The following is a 17,421-nucleotide window of genomic DNA, read 5'->3' on the forward strand; positions in this document are numbered from 1 at the left end:
GTCATGCGCTCTGAGACCCTCACCCTGAGGACCTTCATTTTACTTAATCTTCATCGATAAAGGTTTCATCATAGATAATTTATCTGAGATAGATATAAGTTTATAAGAGAATTTTTTATTATCCAAAGAGGCAATAATTCCACGGGCTAATAAATTTTAGTGAAAGCTCTTCTGAGTTAAAGTTCAGATTTTTATTGCTAATCTGTTGATAGATACGATGACAACAATTTTATTCTACATCTAAATGAAGTTTTTATCGATCGAAGTTTTGGATTCGATATTTTCAGAAGCAGGGTCAAAATAGTTATCTCAAAAAGTTCAATACATATCCCTACAAGCCACATGGGCTACATTTCCATTAAATACGAAATTCCTTTGACTTCGCCACCCACTATAGGTGAATTAATGTAATAAAGCGCAGTAGGAGCGAAAGACAGAGAGAGCGAGAGATGAAAAGAGTGGCAGAGAAATGGCTAAAACAGCACATAATACAAACATATTTACCTCCACAAGCAGGAGCGAAAAATTAAATAAACATTGGATAGCATATAGAAATCAACAGCGCCAACACAGAAATGATTTCAACAAATAACGGCAACAACAAGGCCAACAACTAGAGTTGCTCACCTAGCGCAATGTTGCCTGAAGGAGCAAAACAGAAGGACACTTGAAAATTTGAGAACATTAGAACGAAATGAGGTCATTTTTACTGGGGCATGCAACGGCAAGGCAGCCAACATGGAAGAAATGAAAATAAATGAACAAACAGACCAACAACATAGCGATAGTTAAAGGGGGGTAAGCGTGGCGGCACCGAGCGGAAATGAGAAAAACAATGAGAGCGACAAGTTGGCGAGGAGCGGGCGGAATCTGGGTTGGCACGTGCATATGAGGTGTTGGTGTGCCCTTATTAATACATTTTAATATTTTAAGTGGCGACTTTTAAGCGAAAAAGGCAACCAAACAGTGTACTTACAGACATACAATAGTTTAATGTGAGCTGTTTAGGTTAGGTGAGCTGAATCAGGTTAGGGGGGTAAGAAATTGTGGTGTATAAAAATGTAGATTTACTACAAAATTGCTGTGGTTTCTTATCTCCTGCTATATATCTTTATACATGCCATGAAAAATTGAAAAATACATAAAAAACGAACTGCCACTTTTTACTGTTTTAAGCGCTTTGAGGTTAGAGCGAAATGGGCAATTTCTAAGTAGCATATGACACTTGATGACATTTATTGACTTCCACAATTTACTTAGTTTGAGTTGGTGTGAGTGCTTGTCTGTTGATTAAAACGCGATAATTAATTCAATTTTGGATAATAAAATTCTTCCCCTGTCTTCGAAGGAAAGAACTTATACTCTTACTGAAAGTCGAATCTTTAGGTTAAGTTCTGTGGGAAAAAAGTGTTGGGGGTTTTAGACTTCCACTTAGTTTCTTCTTTTCACCCAATGAATTTTTAATAATATGAGAAAATTATCATTTCCTTTCAAAATGGAACCAATCTCTAAACTATATGCCCATTGGTAGTTTGACCTATGGATTGGCCAAACTTGACTATTTGGCTTATCTTCAAGTACACTTCGATATACTATAAAATACTTAGAAAACAAAAAAAAAGATCGGACACGACAAATGCAGAGTACATAAAAGAAACGCTCAGAAAAAAAGTTAACAAAAAGTAACAAGAACAAACATTATCTTCGGCAACACACAAGCTCTAATACCCTTCAGAGACGCACTTATTATAGCATATGTATACAATGTTCATAAGGCAGCTAAATGTTTTGGTAGCCCGATCTAAACAATAAGTGCTAAGATTGTATAATTACCTTAGGTAACAACATATGTGCTAAATTTCGGTCCATTGTCAAAAAAAGTGTTCCTACAAGGACTTGAGATTGAACACCCAGTTTGTATGGTAGCGATGTACTATGGTTGGCCGATATCGGCGATTCCGACAATAGAGAAACTTCTTGAAGAGAAAAGTCTAAATTTCACATCGATATGTCGAAAACTGGGACTAGGGCGTATTTACAGGCGGACATGGCCACGGACATTATTTAATCTACTTGTAGTATTATAATATTGCGGGAACAAAGCACTTGAAAAGTAAAATAAACCAATACATAAATATATGTAGTATAGCTTCCCGGCTCCATTAACAATAGCGTAAATCGGTGTCGACCATGAGATCTCACAAATAATTGTCATATTAGCTGAACACGATATATTTTAGTTATCGGTTACTGCGCAAATATCGATATAATTTATGAAGCATTTTACGTTCTTCAATTTTTCACCGGGAATGTGATAAAAAATGGTATATATTATATATATTATATCAAGCGCTGTTGTATTTTTATTGAGCAACAAAGCAAAAATATACTAAAACGCAAATATCCGATTGCGCTTTGGCCAACAGCAATAATATTTGCAGCAGCTGCTGTGCCACCACAAACCGGTGGCAGCATTGGTCAGAGAAGTGCCAGCGGGATTCCACTTCGTAGAAAACAGAAGGTGGCATATCGCATAACACGAACAACTGTCGCCACACAAGCGATTTCAGTGCTGCAAATAACACGTAAGCATCGAAAATAAAAGGTGCGTTGCTAGGAGATTCAACACTAAAAGTAATACTCTCGATTATAATTATTAAAAACACTTAAAGCTCAAAGAAGAAAAGTATGAAACACCCTGTAGTTTTATGGCACATTACATACTATGTGCAAGTAAGTATATTTACTTCTGATAGCTCATCTACAATAAAATACTAATTATTTGAAAAATCTCCAGCATATTGTGCGCAACAACAAATCTAAATGTCGTTGTCTTTAATTTTCTAGAACGAAATGGGTGATATGATGAATTTTCGAAGTATTTTGCCAACACTTGTCGCAAATTTCTTAATAAATACCCGCACACTTACTTATTTCCGTCACTCTCTTAATATTAATATTTTCTATCTCAAAAACACTGACCCGACTTTGACCACTGATGGCGTTTGTTTTATTAATTCGAACGGAAAATGTTATACACCACTGACATGAGAGGAAAAGTGGATCGGATTCGTAAATTTAATTTTTTTAGGAACTTACACACTAAAATTAAATTATGTTTTTTTTCATAAGCTTAATTTCGAAAACAGAAGGAATTACTTTTTTATGCGCTGAACGCTGGTATATTTGTATTAAGATTGCCACTTTGTTTCTACGGAAACGTGGAAGACCCTATAAAAATATAAGCTGAGTCGATCTAGCCATGTACGCCTTTCTGTCCGTCTGTTTGTCTATCTGTATACGAGGTGTGTTCAAAAAGTATCGCGAACTTCGTGTTTTTTCAAAAATTATTATTTTATTCATGAATATCTATTTTGTCCCCTTCAAAGTAATCCCCAATCTTCGAAGCACTTCAAAAAATCATTTTTTTTTTATCTTCTTCAGCTCCTCCTTCGATGCCGTCTTTATCTCGTCAAGAGAAGCGTAACGTCGTCCTTTCATGGGCCTTTAGGGATTGCTTCGCGCAAATTGCGCATAACTCGCAGGTAATATTCCTTATTGACCGTTCTTCCCTGTGGCAAGAACTCATGATGCACCACGCCCCTGTAATCGAAGAAAACTGTTGGCAAACTGTCGCGATACTTTTTGCACACCTTGTATACGAACTATTACTCAGTTTTTGAGTTTTATCGATCTAAAATCTTACACCTGTCCTTTTTATCAAAAAGAAAATGATCAGTTGTCAGAACCGACGATATCGAATCACTATGCCTTATAGCTGCCTTACAAACTGAACAATCGGAATCAAGTGCTTGTATGGAAAACTTCTTCATTTGACAATGTATCTGCATCAAATTTGGCTTGGACCATTATCTAAGGCAATAAGGCAATCTGCGAAAAAGTTGAAATCGCCATCTAAGCTGATCGAAGAAATTTTTTTGTATTTGTGAAGGGTATTTTAACTGCTGTGCAGCCGATGTTTAAGTTTTATTATTTACTTATGATTCAATCTCTTGAAAAACCTGGCCGCCCAATACTTAGCCGACTGTTGGACAGTGTAATGTATTACAATACTAAGAGGGTTCAAAACGAACGAGCAGTTCACACGGTCGCTTAGTATATTATTTATGAACATATATGTATATACTTGTACATATATAACATGAGGTATAAATAATAGCATTTTCAGCTGTCAATTTGTTTGGTTGCGCTTAACTTGGCGACATTAGTGGCCGTTCTGCCATTTGTTTAAAACGCTATAATAACATTTAAATATTAATTGGCTATTAGGTGTAATGAACAATTTGTCGATTTCGCAGCGATTTTTTAACTTAGAACATTTAGTTACAGGTAAAAGTTTATACATATATGTACAAATATAATAGTTTTTAGGTTCATGTATCGGACAAATTTAGGAAGGAAGGTTTTCCGAGATGATTAAATTTTGAAATATACTACACTGAAGATTATGTTGGGACGTCCTCTAAGGAAATTCATTAACATCTATTTTAGACAAATTTAATATTTCAGCAATCTTTCGAATTTAATCAACGATTATTATCCACATCTGTTTCGGGAGAACCGATACGTGTTGCTTCCTCAAAATCGAAATTTTGCGAACAAATTTTGGCATTGTCGTACGGTCAATACATATTTTCCGTAAAAATCTCACAAATTTTGTAATAATAAAAAATCCTTTAAAAGAAGCTGTCGTCATCAAACAAAACTGCTTAGTAAAGGACCCAATAGGAAACGACAGATTTTGGGTTTTGAACCGGTCTAAAGATTTAAGGTATAGCAAACTGAAAAACCCTTTGAATGCCACTAATAAGAGTACGGCCATAAGTGCAATTACTGGCTACCTAATATTATATACGTATGGAGGGAGCTTTTGACATTCATTTTGGATATAAAGTTATTGTCAATTAGCCAAGAGCAACAAGGGATACATGGGTTAGATAGACTTATTCAAGTTTCTTGTCATGAAGAGCTCTGTATTCATACCAACGCCATTATTTTTTTAACTGAATATTCGCTAAGGAAAGTTATGAGAAAATATGTGAAGAAGGTACTCATATGAGGTCTCTTAGCTCAGTTGAACATACCTTTCATCAATAGACTCACATAGGGTATGCCATATATGGGCAAAACCGGACGCGAAAGTAACGAATCTCGCAGATGCCAACTGTCAATTAAAGAAGCGGTAAACTATAAACAAACTCACTAAGAACAAATAGAGTTTAAAGCGACACTCTGCTAACAAACAAAGTGGAAACATTTCACTATATCTCACGGCTACTCCACACTAACCACTGCTCGATCACACATCTACAGCAAACGAAAACACACGGAAATCAACTCCATCGATTGCGAATTGCCACTTGTTACACATTTGCGCTTCAGATTTTGTACCGCGCGGGCCAACAGTTGGAATCGTCAATCAGCCAGCTAATCAGCTAACGGTCTGGCAGAGCAGCTCGAGCGACTTAGGCGGCTAAACGCGGCGGTTTGAGTGGTCGGGCGCAACTGAAAAGCGGACGAGTGACTTTCTTTCCGTTATATAAATATTAAAATTATTATTTTTTTACTTTCTGTTCGATGGTAAGCGATACGCGCAATGACTTTGCCGACAAAAAGTAATATCGCGCAATCGGAAATAAAATATTACTAAAGACGTAGAGACGCATATAAAGTGGCAAAAAATAAAAATAAAATAAAAAAAGCAACAATAATAACAAAATAAAATAAAAGTTATTATTGTTAACGGTAACATGAATATTATTGGCCGACGCGTGTAAAGCAAGCCGAACTGCGACAGTTTGAGCGGCCAGCGCAACGCACTCGGGCGAAAATAATTATTGCAGAATTCCCGGAATTCTCAAGCGGTGCGCATAATGCCTTCTAAGCGCTTCACGCTTATTATTTACCGTTTTATTTTTAATTAACGTGCGTAGTGGTATGTGTGGGTGTGGCATAGTCCAAATTCGTTGGAAAACATTCTTGTGACCGAAAAAATCAAAGATACGCGCATGAGTATGTTGTGCTAACCAATATTTTGAACTAAAAATCAAAATTCGCTTAGCAAACGGGAATATAATAAGCGCAACGCAATTTTTTGGTTTGTAAGCTCCGCTTAAACTTTAGCAAGATGAAAAAATTCAAGTTTCAAGAGCCAAAACAATTGGCCAATGTGAAATATGGTTCGAAGATACGTTCGCGGAAGATTGAAAAGTGTCTGATGCAGCTGCAGCAAGTGCTCCAGTGAGTACAAAATATTTTCTGCTTAAAATTTTTATTAACTTTTTGCAAAATATTTTAAAAATAGTATTTTTTTAATATCGAATTTGGTCGTATGCTTGTGTACAGTTGTAAAGAAGTTAGGAAAAATATATATGTACACTTTTATTTCTATACTACATTATTTCCTTATACAAAAGTAGGCTCTGGGTGATCCATGACGTATGAGTAACCATATAAAAATTTATAATTCGTTCAGTGGTTTGGCGCTGGCTTGTCGCGAACACAATTTAGACTTTAAATATTATTAAGTCAACGCAAGGGCCGAGAAATACTAAAATTCAAAATATTATTTGTATTGAAAGACGCTGGAAATCGGTGAATAAATATATTTTTTATTCCCTAAGCCTTAAAACAGCGGTCTCTTAGATTGAAGTACAGGATCTCACACAAATATTCCAAGAAAACCCATTTAATATAAATTCTGTATATATCAGCTGTATCAGTCACCACCTTCCGGTGTGTATACACCTAACGGTAATTGTCATAAATTTCCAAACCAAACTATCTGCGTCAACACCACACCTCAGCTTAAGTAAAATTATGTAAGCACAATCTAAGTCACTTTTGAATGCATTAATTCGAGCAAATCAATTCTTAAACAATTAAACGCAATATGGCATGTCTATAAAGGAGTATCTACACCCACACACATACACACAAATTCAGAGTTGTAATTATTTATGCGTGTGTTTATCGCTCATATGTCCAATTATTTACTTATTAATTTATGCGCTCGTTTATTTGCTTACAAGTTATTGCTGTTGTTGTTGTAAATGCACGCATAAAACGACCATAAAATTGACTAATAAAATACTATAAAATTTGTCAAAATATTTTTATAGTCAAAAGACACATAAATTGACACACATTTATTGTCAAAATTCTAATAGGCAAACAAGCAAGAGCAAAAACAAAAGATTTGTGACATTTGTGACGGTGTATGTGTGAGTGTTTGTATGTGTGTGCGTGGTTCGTGTGGTCATAAACATATTTGATGTTTGCCTAAGTATAAATGTGCAATGTCAATGAGGGGAGCTCGAAAAAACTTACCTTTGGGGGTCCAGTAAAGATTAATAATTTTGAAATCTAGAAAATTCTTGAAAAATTAATTTTTTTTATTTTACATTAAATTTTATTAAAAACAAGAAAAAACGTTAACTTTGTTGGAACCGAAGTTAAAAGACCTTTATAAACAACTAGGTTTCCATACAAGAACATGACTTTCTCGTTCTTTTTGCTTGACAGCTACATACATATAGCATACGTTATAGTGATATGAACTGAAATGCTTCTTTAGATATTGTAGCGTTGTCTTAGAAATCAATATATGCCAAATTTTATAAGAATACCTTGTCAAATGAAATTTTTCCATGCAAGCACTTGATTTCAAGTGTTTAGTTTGTATGGCAGCTATATGCTTTAGTACTCTGACATGGCAAATTTCTTCAGATATTGTTGCATTATCTCAGAAAATACTCCATACCAAATTTCGTAAAGATATCTCAAATCAAATTTCAGGTCAAATAAGAAAGATTTTCTTCCAAGGTCTAGATTCCGATCGTCCAGTTTGTATGGCAGCTACTTGCAATATTACTCCGATATCGGTGATTCCGACACTGGAGCACCTCTTGGGAAGATAAGAACGTGTAAAGCTTACTATAATTACAGTTAGCCGCTAACCGGAAACTGTAGCCACTTTTGCTGTTTAAAAGCACTTTTTGAACCACTCCACGGAGTTTTGTGAATGTGTGGTCAAATTAGTATGGCAGTAAATATTGAAACATGCAATGTCATACAAATGCAAAAACAAATAATGGCATGTGTCATAAATTAATTAATTGACTATAGAATGTTACATAACGGTGTTTAGGTTATGATAACAGCTCGGATGTGTTTAATATGCTAGCATACCTGTATATACGAGTCCATTAATATTTTTGGGAAACTTTTATAACTATAATTTAATTTTATTCAAAAGCAAATGTCGATATGTGCGCAAAGCTTTAAGTCAAGATATTTAATAGTGCACTCGAAAACAATATTATGTCAAAGATGTTTAGTCAAGTTGAGTGTTGGAAATTTGAAGAGTTATCTGCAACTTTTTTGTATATCAGAAGAACACAAACAAAGCGATTATAAGAAGAAACCATGATGAGAATCGTTAAAGAATAAAGAAAATATTGTATTTCATATTCTTTTTATAGTCAATTAATCGTTTGGGCAAAAAGTGAGCGACTGTTATTGGAAAGCTGTTGTATGATAGATTTGCCAAAGGTTTTGTGAGGATAGAGAGACTACGACTACGCGACTGATTGATTATATAAGCAGTATAAAAATCCTTCAATGCAAATTCTATTGCTGACTGAATTTTTCTTCATTTTGGCGAGGTGGGATACAATGACCACAAAGAGTAAAGAGCTGACTCAGAAAGACCATTTCCAAAGTTTATGTAAATACTATCGGCTAATATTGCTTTTCTTCAGATAATATAGTAGACTAAAAGTATGTTTGGCGTTAAAAATAATGATTTCAGAGATAGAAAAAATCGCAGATAGAAATAATGTTCTGAAAAATTATTCAAATTAGGTTCGAAAACTGCGGGTTTGGTTAAATTTTGTAAGTCTGATGTGACTACGAGAAAGAAAAACAAATAGTTCTAGATTTACTACCAACTCTCTCACAGTTGTAGAGCGCTATTAAGTGTTTTATGAACATTGAACTTAATCCCTTCGTCAATAAGAAAATATTGCGATATAATGCTTCTCCTTCTTTATTGGCGTAGCGCTTATAGTCGGTATTGCATTGTACTATATAACTGTATCATTACGAGCTGCTCCCATACCACTGAGCTTTTAATACGGACCTGGATTGTCAACAAAAATTGGACCGTCTGATGAATTTGTAGTGACCAATTTTGGGCAATGGGAGTGAAATTGCGTTCCATCAGGACCACTTCAGGCCATACACTTATATAGTGACTCGACAGAAGCTTCGGAAGTTTGGTTTGTACGTTCTTATGCATCCATCTCATACGAGTAGTTTGGTCTTGTTGCAAAGTGATTGCGAGCTGTTACCGTCTATGAAGAATGATTTTGCTTGTGAAAAATTCGCTTCAAAAGTAATATGTGAAAATCGAGTCTTTCAGCTTTTGGGGATAAGGATAAAGCTTTCAAGAGAATGGATAAATGCAATTAAAATTTTGGAGTCATATTCGAAACGACAAAAGGTAAAAAAACTTGAATTCAATGCAAAAATAATGGACTTTTTTCAAAACATATTATACATAGTTTTTAAAGCATCTCATTGGTCAAATGGCTACCAACATAATGAGTATGGGGTCGGTAGAATAAATAGGAAAAGAAAGGAAAATATTGCAGAATAGTTTATTTCAATAAAAAGTTGAATCAATGCTTCAGTAAAATAAAATCGAAAAATGGATTTTTGAAAACCCCTCGACAGCAGCGCCATCTGTCTCGAAAATTTGTAGTATGTATATAATAGGTACATATATCTCCAGCTCTAAATTATACATTTTGAAATATGCGAATCCTATGAGACACCAGTCTGTGCTGTCATCTACAATATTTCTATATTCTCTAGGAATCAGAACTTTCAAACATCCTGTCTCAGTATTATTAATGAATAATAACATCTTTGCATAGCCTAAAATCCCAAAGCTGATACTACATATGTACATATATACTATAATATATTTGTTTATGCATGCATATACATATATGAATATATACATACAATGTTTGTGTTTAGATATAAATTATAAATTAGTAATGACAATAATCAAAACTCAAATATGCAAATGCTTGCACCAACAACAACCACAATCACAACTATGTACATACAAGTATTGCGAAATTTCTAATTTACCTTAAAATACCGTTGCACAATGATTTCCACACTTGAATGTTTTATTAATTATGTATCGAACTTTATAACGGCCAGTAAATATCAGTTATGGAGCACGACGTGCCAATACCAATCAACCGAACAGACACACACACACACACACGCAGCCGCAGATGCAAATGCAAACATAAAGTGCATAATTATACATAGGCGTATGGTATATTATATACCACTCCGAGCATATGTGCAAAACCAGCTGCACATAAGCTGAAGAACAAACACACTTATGTATATATGCATTGCATGTAACTGTAAATGTGCAGTCGGCCTAGTCAAGTATATTAAATTGATTATATTGTAACACAAATTACACACCCTATAACGGCGCATATATAACGCACACACACACACATACAGACACGCAGTTTCACGCTGCGGCAAATGTCGATATGTCAATGTGTGGGTGTGTGTATGTGTAATCGCTTGTAATTGTGCATATAAAATGACAATGTCTATGGACATAATTGAAGTGTAATAACAAATTCACAGTTGAATATCCAAACAGTCGAGTAATTAGTGTTTAGGTGCCTAACCGCATTAATGCCACATTCTCTGTGTGTCAACGTATGCGCACGTGTGTGTTGTGCATCTGTATGTGTGCACGTGAAATTATATCTGGATGAAATTTGTAATCCATTTATTAGTTATTTGAGGTGATGACTTCGGTTGGTGGCTTCAAAGCTTTAAAATTGAGTCTATGAAAATTATTATTTTGTGAAAAAAATAAAGCGATTATACATATTATGTAATGTAAGCAGCCATTGAAAGTTCTCGTAACGAAATGTATGCTATTACAAGCACAAAATGGTAAGACTTTTTTAAAATTCTTAATTTATTCTTCAAAATCTATGTCGTCAACCTCAAGCTAATACCCCTTGGCCTCAATACATTTGTGCAACGTCTTTTCAATCCTCGAAACGATTGTTAAATGCAACTTCCGTATTAGCCTACGTGAATCAGAATTCACGTGTAATGTCTTCAGCTGACTCAAAACGGTTTACCCGGAACGGTCGTTTTAGTTTACTGAATAGCCAGAAATCATAGGAAGCTAAATAAGGTGAATACGAAGGTTGCGTTACGATATTGGTTGAAAATTTGGCGAAAAACTTCCGAAGAATAAAAACTTCCGGAATACTGCAGTTAAGTAGGCAGAACATATTTTTTGTTTATATTCGGCTTTGTCTAGAACGCGTCTTATATAGTATCTAGTAGCTTTGCAGTTCAAGGGACGGGACGAAATATCGGAAATATATATTATTAAACTTCGCGATATGCGTTGATATCCTGCTCGACGCAAGCTTCAGCTCGTATTAATAAATCCTGATTTGGAAAGGACCTGTAGATCTACATATATAAGATGGGACAGCTATCCTGAGTAATCTAGCCTACCCTAAGAGCGTCCGCTGCGAGTCGAGCTTTGCCATACTTTCTAACCTCGGATGAAACTAATCGGCCAATATATTAGAGATTATTCTTGGGACAGCTTTTTAAGTAGAGTTGCCACATTTTAAGAAAAAAAATATTATTTTATTAACGAGTTTGCATTAGAACAAAGAATCTGAGAAATATGTTTATAAACGGTGACCGAAAAATATTTAAGCCAAAGTTGCCTTTAGAAAAATAACTTAAGAATAAAGCGCCAATTTCACGTTAAATATGCTAATACTGATACTCATGTGTTTTAAAAACGCTAGAACGTAAAAGTTTGGAACAGAGTTTAAATTCGCAATCTCGCAAAATAAAGTTGCCATCTGGCTAAGTTAGCCAAAGGGAGACTTTATCAGCCTTAGTGATGTCAAAAGGTCATTCTCAAATTTACAAACTTCAGTAATGTGTTCAGTCATCAGTTTGAAAAACTTACAATTTTAATTCATATAAAATCAATTAAATTCATGTGCTTCAGAGTTGTTTTTATTTTATTATTGGCCAAGCATAATATTTGTTTTTATTCTATTCAGACGCACCGCATGCAGTCAATGTGTACTGAAACAAATAAAAAACCGTAATATTTAGTAAATTCTAAATAAATATTGGCAATTTTAGTGTGAAGCTTTTATTGTTAATATGTTCTTTTTTTGCTGTAATTAAACACACATAAATTCATGTATGCGAAAATAAAATACAGTAAATAATTACATTCAAAATTCCGAAAACACAGCATATTGTGTGGCGACTCGATTAAATATGCGAAATTATATTTCCAAAAGACCACAAATTATGGAAAATATGTATTTTGAGCAAAGGCTGCGGTCAAATTTTCACCGAAAAAAGGCACTAAAACGCAAATGACTGCAAAATTCAGCAAATTTTATGCACAAAAAATGGGCGAATTTAATTTTTGAAATACTAATGTCTCAATTAATTTTCATTAGCTTGCAATTTCCACGAACACATACACACAGAAAAGCACACAAGCGCAGGCAGATATATAAATGTGTGCGCACGTGTGTGTGTTTGTGTTTCCATACAGTTAGTTGTTTAGTTTTTGCTGCATTTGTCTGAAGTAAGAAACTGTTTACCTTTCTAAATAAATTTTCACGGTTGTTGGTATTCACTATTTTATTATTTACCACTTCCTTTCATCAATAAATTCACTCAATGATTTTTGTGCCAAAATTTAAATATGAAAATTTCATGGCAAAACAGAAAAAGACGAAAAAAGCTGAAAAAGAATTCGCATCTCTTTGATTATTTACGTCATAATCGAATAAATAATTAAAAATTTGTTATTGAAAATTATCGAAAGACAGACATTGGCACCCACACACACACAGAAATACATATATAGCAAATATGTACACACATATGCTTTTGTGTGTGTCTGTGTTTGTGAATTTTTGAAATCATTTTAGCCATTTACAAAAACACACTTCAATAAAACCAGATGCCGTTATATTTAGTACTCGCTGTAGTATGTTGATATTTTCATAAGAAAAATTGTGCATTTTCCACATTTTCACGCAAATAGTTGTACACGAGAAACACAATTAAATTCGCACAGTAGTCAAAGCACCGCAAAATACAATAATAAAATCAAAAGCATACTTTGGTGCAAATTTATATTTATCTCCACACATACACATACAAACACACGCGCACTCAAATCCATATGCGCACACAAGCCTAGGTGTGTACACGACATGTTCGGGGTGAGGTGGCGGGTGCGGTGGCATGCTGCATGGTTGGCTGTGTTGTTGTGCGGCCGCTTGATGGCGATCGTAAAATGAAAATCAACAAATTGTTAACTAAACGAAAATTCACACAAATTAAATATCACAAGGCACTCAAGTAATTTTCCATAAACAAATTTGTGCCAAAAACCAAAAACCAAACACAAAAAAAAACACGATTTAAATCGGTAATATTGGCAAATCAGACATTTTAGTATGCTCGCACTAAAGCAACCTAATTTTGGAAATAACACATTTCAATAAAATCAACTCAATTGAAATGAATTCGAATTCGCAATGAAATGTGAATATTTAAAGCTTAACGTTGGTGTGTGTGTGTACTTCTGCATCTATGTGTGGGTATTGTATGTATATATGTGCGTGTGTCAATAATTTTGAAATTGAAAATCTGACATTTTATTTACCGTGGGATAAGTCTCCTCAACATCGCATATAAGGTCTTATACAGCTTAGTGTGTGAAAGACTGAAATAATTCGAGCTGCAGAGCTGTATAGAGAAGGTACAATCTTCTGTAAGAGTTTATAGCGGCTGGCATACACCGATAAAATCGGTACCATAGGCCATAACAACCGAGACGTAAGTTCTGCTTTCTCCAGACTTGATAAGGAAACGAAGCAAATAGGTCTGGCCGTGAACGAGAGCAAAACGTCCTGTCATCTAACAAACAGTCAAAGCATTCGCGACTTGACTCTCACGTCTCTGTTGACAGTCATAACTTGGAAGGCGTAGATACTTTCATCTGTCTTGAAACCACCATTAACAGCAACAACAATGTCAGCCTCGTAATCCAACGCAGAATAACGTTTGCCAACAGGTGTTACTTTCGACTAAGTAGAAAGTTGGGAAGTAAAGTCCTCCCTCGACGAACAAAACCAAAACTATACTCGTATAAGTCACTCTTTATTCCCGTCCTGTTATATGATGCAGATGCATGAACGATGAAAACATCTTATGAATTCACGTTACGAACTTTCAAGAGAAAGATTATGGGAAAGGTTTATGGTCCTTTGCATATTCACAACGGCGAATACGACGATGGAAGAGAACACAAAGGCATAAAAGGTTTTCATTCAGTAGCCGGCCGTGGAACCAGAGCACCAAAGAAGAAGAAGAACACTTTATCTGACTGACCTAGAAGGTTAACTTAGTGATTTACAATGTTTTGAAATTAAAAAGCTATGAAAACTTGACTGTAAAAGATAATTAATCAGCGTGACAGAGTCGATTTAATTATGAACGTGTGACCGTCTGTATGTATGCGAACTAGTTCACCAGTTTTCGTGGTATCGACCAGAAATTTTGCATACGTCCTTTCCCACCAAAAAGCAGATCATTTCTCAGAACGGACGATATCTGACCAGTATAGCATTTAGCTGTCATACAAACCGAATGATCGGACTCAAGTGTTTGCATGGAAAACTGTTTTATTTGACCAGGCAATAATGCAAAATCTGAATAAATTGTTTAGATAACTGAATTTTTTATTCAAAATTTCAGACTTTACCCCTTAAGACAATGTTACTCTTGCCTGTAGATCACCCCCTCTTAAATTTTGTCTTTCAACTTGTGAATTCCATCGATCCACCTTAATAAACTGTAGAATATTAATATAAATATAAACAACCCAATTAATAAGGAGCCAATAACACTTAACAAGGACTCAGCGAAAGCCCATTAAGCCGAAGGCAACGGCGAAGTGAAATAATCACTCATACGCCACGTTGGCCAGCGAAATTCAGCCGCATTAAAATCGAAAAAATTAACCATAACAAAAGATCAAGTCGGCAGGAAAATTGCGAAGATAAAACGCATATTTTAAAGAAAGAAAAATTGAAACCAATCACAATAACAACACTGCGAACGCGTCAGCAGCTGCTGAAAGAGCTGAGACATCGCCCTCTGGCTCCAAAAGCTTCATTTGGCCTGCTGCCCGCAAGTGATTGGCTTGCCCGGCAGTTATTATGCCTATTGTGGTTGCGCCAATAAAAGTAAAATAACTTTACAAAGGGAAGAAATAAAGCGTATACAACAACAAAAAGAGCAAAAGAGCATATGAAGTTTAATTGAAGACTGCTGCCAAGTGCAGAGATCAAGCAAAGATAAATAAAAATATGTTGCGATTTTCCAAGCAGAAATATTGTCAGTTACATACGCATATACATGTTGTTTACGTGCACTTGTGTATGTATGTATACGTGTGCATGTGTATTTGTATGTATATGTGCCAGCAAGTGTGTTGTAATTGCAGTTAAAGCGGCTGCTACCAGCGCGTACCAACTGCATATGCGATTATGAATGTGTGTATATATGTATATAGTAAGTAAATAAGTATGTGTGTGGTATATATATTCACTTGCTTGTTAAGGCAAATAGCTGCAGCTGACGCATCAAATAGCTTATGGAATGATTGTGCCGCAGCTTTGGCCGTTGGCAATTGCGGGTGGTGATTTCGAATTAAACGATTCCAATGCGACGTGCACAAATGCGCTATATATGGAATCTATATGTGTGAATTTGTGTGGATGAGTGCAGATGCGTGGATGTGTGTGAAATAATGAAACGGAAAGACGAACAGATTCTCGGAATAATTTTCAATTTTTAAATTAAGTACACAACAAAAGCAGAAAAATGACGAAACAACAAACAATGGCAAAGCTGTTGGCAAAATAAGAATGGAATTGAAAAGCTTGCACACACACATGTACATATGTATGTATATACCAACTTATTTTTATAAAAGTTTATGTACTTTCATATCTATATAAATTCGTGCATATATTGTAGTTTCACATACCTTCGCTTGTATATACTATATATACATTTGTACATGATTATATATGTTTTATGCACGTTCGCCGTTGACTGCAGCTAGAGTGCATGATGGCCAGCGCAGCCACTTGACAATGAAGCTGCAAATAGCAGAGAAGATAATACTGAAGTGAAACTTTAAAAACTGACATACACAAAAATAAACCGTAAAAAATTATTACTTTGTATATAAAAAGACTTCTGTATGTGCTTATATATAAATAGGACACAGTATTTTTAATGATAATGTGTGCTAGTATTTGTGAGTAATTCTTATTGGGCGATACTTCGACGTCTAGAAGTTCGTAGTTTGGTGTTTAAATTCCTTATATAATATTAAAAAGTTAATTTTTTTATGAAAAATATGTGGCAACCCTATAAGTTGGTAATATTTCCATGTTTTAATATAGGTGTTTTTTATTTACATCAAATTATCTGTTTACTTTTGATCACTGTAAAAATATTTAAATTATATATGGCAACCCTAAATGAAATTTCGAATTACAAAAAAATATGAAGAATATGAACAAATATTTTTGATGAGGATTCTTTAAATTGCAGCATATTCCAAAATATAAAAACAAAAAACATGGCAACCCTAACATGTATTTTAGACGAAATACAATTTTCGTAGAAATAAAATATTTGTAATAATATAAACAAAAAAGTTTGTAAAAAAAAAGTGTAAAAAAAAATTAAAAAATTATAAAAAAAATGTCTAAAACATTTTTCTCAAAAGAAATTGAAAGAACAAAATTTGTGAAAATTTGGCAAGTTTGTTTATAGCTCTCCAATGTTTTTCAAAACAGGTATATGGCAACCGTAACACTTAGGTTCCTCTCAATAAATATTTTGACTAGAATATTAAATTATTATTATGCGAGCAAGAATATATAATATAAATAACTCTACAGTTCAACAGAAGTTAAAAAATAGTTGGCAACCCTAACAAAACTTTTTGTAGAAATAAAAACCTTGTGATAAAAATAAAGCATACTTATTTTCTTTCTAAGATAATTCAATAGGATTCCTCAAATTTCTTCATAGCTCTTCGAAAACGTGCAAAACGAATATGTGGCAACCCTAATACTCACATTCGTACCAATAAGCCTTTTTATTGTGGAAATAAAATGTAATTTTTGGAACCGGATACTTTAAATATTTTAACACCCTTAAAAAATATACTTGGCAACTCTA

Source organism: Bactrocera dorsalis, chromosome 5 (assembly GCF_023373825.1).
Source record: "Bactrocera dorsalis isolate Fly_Bdor chromosome 5, ASM2337382v1, whole genome shotgun sequence".
Classification (NCBI taxonomy): domain Eukaryota; kingdom Metazoa; phylum Arthropoda; class Insecta; order Diptera; family Tephritidae; genus Bactrocera; species Bactrocera dorsalis.